Source organism: Coptis chinensis, chromosome 5, assembly GCF_015680905.1.
Source record: "Coptis chinensis isolate HL-2020 chromosome 5, ASM1568090v1, whole genome shotgun sequence".
In the NCBI taxonomy this organism is placed as follows: Eukaryota; Viridiplantae; Streptophyta; class Magnoliopsida; order Ranunculales; family Ranunculaceae; genus Coptis; species Coptis chinensis.
This window is the reverse complement of record NC_141460.1, coordinates 65,433,720-65,437,708: the sequence shown is the minus strand read 5'-3', so window position 1 is coordinate 65,437,708 and position 3,989 is coordinate 65,433,720.

Genomic DNA, 3,989 nt, shown 5'->3' with positions numbered 1-3,989 from the left:
GCGCATGCGGATAAATAAGCAAGAGAATCCGCGATGTCGCATGCGTCATGACGCGGATATTTACCACAATCTTGATAGAATCAAAATTTCGAGCAATCCGATGAATTAAGTCCATAAGCCGCCATTCTATCGTCCGAGCTGCATCACGATCCACCAAACTGGCTAGCGACTAACTTAGAATCTGTGAATAATTGTAGCTTAAGTAAGCCCCCAAAGTGAAAGCGGTCGCAAGCCCGCAAATGCAAAAACCGACTTACTTTCGGCCTCATTATTTGAAGCGTCAAAACCCAAAGCGGGTGACTTCTCAATTTTTTCTCCATTCGGTTTGCAAGATTACACCCAATACGGAGCCATATTTATTATGCGAACCATCGGTGTAAACAATCCAACAATCAGTGAGACATCGATAAGTTTGGCAAATCATCATCCACGAGAGGTAATGGCGTGTTGTCGGCGACATTCTCTTCGATCTAATGCGCGTCGGACATAAGAATATCCTCAATTGGAAAATCAGCCATTAAGCGAAGCCAAAGTTTGTCCTTTTCACCGGTATGCGAGTTTCAAACACAATGCTATAAGCGCTAAGGTAACTTTCCCATTCTGCGAGGCGACTTGATTCACGAGCATTGCGAAAAAAAGCTTTCGCGAGTGGATATTCATTATAAACTTTGGCGACTTCGTCCACGGAAATAAGGTTTAAGGCGTCGGAAAGCATGAACCAAAGCCAATGCAATTTTCTCCACTCGAGAATATCTTGTTTTCAAGCATTTGTAAGAGTCTTGCTAACAAAGAATATAGGGCGCCCATCGCCACCGTTGACAAATAAGGCGGCGCACTACGGCATGATCGATTGGCGGCTAAATCTGAACCTATAGGCTGCCCGTTCTTTGGGTGGCAAGAAGCGGAGGTTGGACTAAGTATGCTTTCAAATGGCGAAATGCAAGTTCACGGTCCTCAATCCAAATTGATCGTCTTTCAATGTTTGGAAAAAGGGCGGCATCGATCGAATACCGAGAGATAAATCGATTTTTAGGGCAGCCAAAGCGCCCCGTAAGTCGTTAATTTCTTTCTTTGGCGTCGGAGAAGGCATTTCAAGGACGGCTCGAATCGATCGATTTGCTTCAATTCAGCGTCTAGTCATCATGTATCCTAAGAATTTACGGATGATAAACCGAAAGAACACTTAGCCGGATTCAAGCGCATGTTGACATTGGAGATGCATGCGAAAGCGGCTTGCAAATCGGTAAGATGATCAGGTGCTTACGTAGATTTGACAACCATGTCGTCGATGTATGCTTATTTGTCTTCCAAGTAGGTCGAGAAAAATAGTGTTGACTAGCTTTTGATATGTGGCTCGGCGTTTTCAGGACGAAAGGCATTACACGGTAGCGATAAATGCCTTGAGTGCGTAATGAATGATGAACTCTTGGTCCTCAATGAATAGCGGAATCGATGATAACGGAATAAGCATCAAAAAGACAAACGCTGAAAACCGGATGTTGCATCGACCATTTCAGATATCTGAGGCAATGGATATGGATGAATCGGACAAAGCCTTATTGAGATTTGTGAAATCGATACAAACCGTAATTTGCCGTTCTTTTTAGGCGCTGCGACAACATTTGACATCCATGTTGGATAAGTCCGCGGGCCTTATAAAGTTAACGGACAAGAGGCGGTCGATTTCGTCTTTCACTTTCATCTTTCTATCGGGGCCATCGCCGGGGCTTTTGTCGAACTGGTTTTGCATTAGGATCAATGTCGAGTTTATGACAAACCCGAAGGATCTATACCAGGCATTTGCTCTATTAAGCCAAGCAAACACATGATTATTCTTCATGATAACAAAATAAGCTCTTGTCTCTCCTCTTACGGAAGTTAATTTTGAAATAAAAGTAGTCTCTTGAGGGGAGTTGGCCAATTTGAACTTCTAAAAGTGGATCATTGTCGGGGGTCCTTCAACATTTCTATTGGCAGAGTAAACTGAAGGTCGGGATCTTTGTAATTGCTATTTTGGCGTTGGAACTTCGAATAGTTAGATCCAACAACTTCGGACTTCTTATAATCATCGAGAACATTGTCGTGGCAAATTAGAGATGCCGGTTGATCATTAAGACCTACGGACTCTTTTATTGAATGGGAACTTGATGGCTTGATGATATGTTGAGGCGGCGGCTTCCATATAATGAATCAATCTCGACCAAGGATGACATTGTAAGGGGATTTTACAATCCATCAATAAGAAATCAATATTGACTTCCTTATGCATAAGAGTGACCGGGAGAGACACCTTTCCAATGCAATGAGTAAGCGGTACCATCAAAACCAACGATAGCGCATTTTCGGGGGTGACCAAGTTATCAATAAAAGGAATCTGCGATAACACCGAGAAAACATGACGCTAAGCTGAACTACGGTGTCGATCATTATATCGTTGTACCGCACAACTGGCCCGATATCTGCGATTATCCGCGACGACATCATAATGAGGAACATGCACACCCATTAGATCTTGGTCGATTGAAACATAATGGTTCATCTTCAATAGTCTCCGTCGAAAACCTTCCGCGAAATTGATCCCGTTAACCATTTACAAATTAGACAAATATTTGACTTTAGAGCGGCGGTTTTTTCGGTGAGTATTGGACAATGAATCAATAATGGCATGTCAACCTTAATGACATTGTGATCGATTGATAGTTAAAGCTTGAGTTGTTACTTTCTTACGCATATATTGATCAAGTTTTCCATTACGCACAAGCTTTTCAATTCTTCCCGCAAAGATCGACAATTCTCCGTCTCATGACCATAATCATTATGAAATTTGCACCATAACGATTTATCGCGAAGTCGTTTTTTAAGTGTCGCGCTAAGGGAAGCGGCGGAGTGAAGCGGACTCTTATCCTTGATTTTGTCGTAAACTACCGCATATTTGGTATTAAAAGCGGAGTTAATTCAAAATCGGTAAAAAGCTTTCGATCCTGCTTTCGTGGAATCTTCTTTCTTATCACGAAGGCTTATTTGGGTTCTTTGTTGATCAAAAGTCGGATTCTTACGTTTATTTAAGCTGATCATTGAAATCCTTTCCTTTATTATCTTTGTCACGAGAAGTTCGCGGGTAGGTCGTCGTCTTCAACATTGATAAATTGTTGAACTTCATTTGGTATAACGCCGCGTCGGGAAGATGGAATATCGAACAAAGAGAGTTGTATAACCCGTCTTTATCAAACAAGATAGCTTCTTTAAAAGCGTAAACCACCATTAGATCGGATTGTTCGAAATCTCATTTGCGGCTTAGGCGGAAGCTTAGCGATAAAACTACGGAGAGTTTCCTCCGCGTTGTTGCTTGATGTTGAAAAGAACTTCGGACTCCATTTGGGCGTTTGAGATTATGATGAAAGCGTCTTGAAAACTTTTCGGTTAAGTCCTTGAATCGACGAAATGAAGCGGAGGTAATTAAGCTAAACCATACCAACGCTTCCCCTTTTAATGTAGAAGGAAAAGTTTGCATTTTAAAGCATCATCACCTCCGATAAAACTAGTTTGTTTGTGAAATTAATCACATGAAGCATAGGGCAACCCTCGACATCATCATATTGATCAAACTCGGTTGTTTGAAGTCTTTGTTATGAGTAGCCCTTTGACTGGCGGAGAGAAAATTTGTCAAAATACCATCTTCATTTGCCCGGATTTTCTAGTGTCGATTCAAAGGATCATTTTGTCGAAGAGCTTTTTAATCATTTCTCTAACACGTTGAGGAGTCATCAGATCCGTATCTGTTTGATCGTGATCATAGTCCGCGATGGCGCCTATGGGAGTGAACGAGCGAGAAGAAAGCGGCGAAGATTCATCGTTTTCCGTGTCGAGATGATTGTGGATGAATGCGTTGGGCTTTCGATCACGATAATGTTGAATGATAAGAACAGCGTTCTTTGAAGTGTTTCACCATCCGATGGTTCACGATCATGAGTGCGATCATTATTACGTTC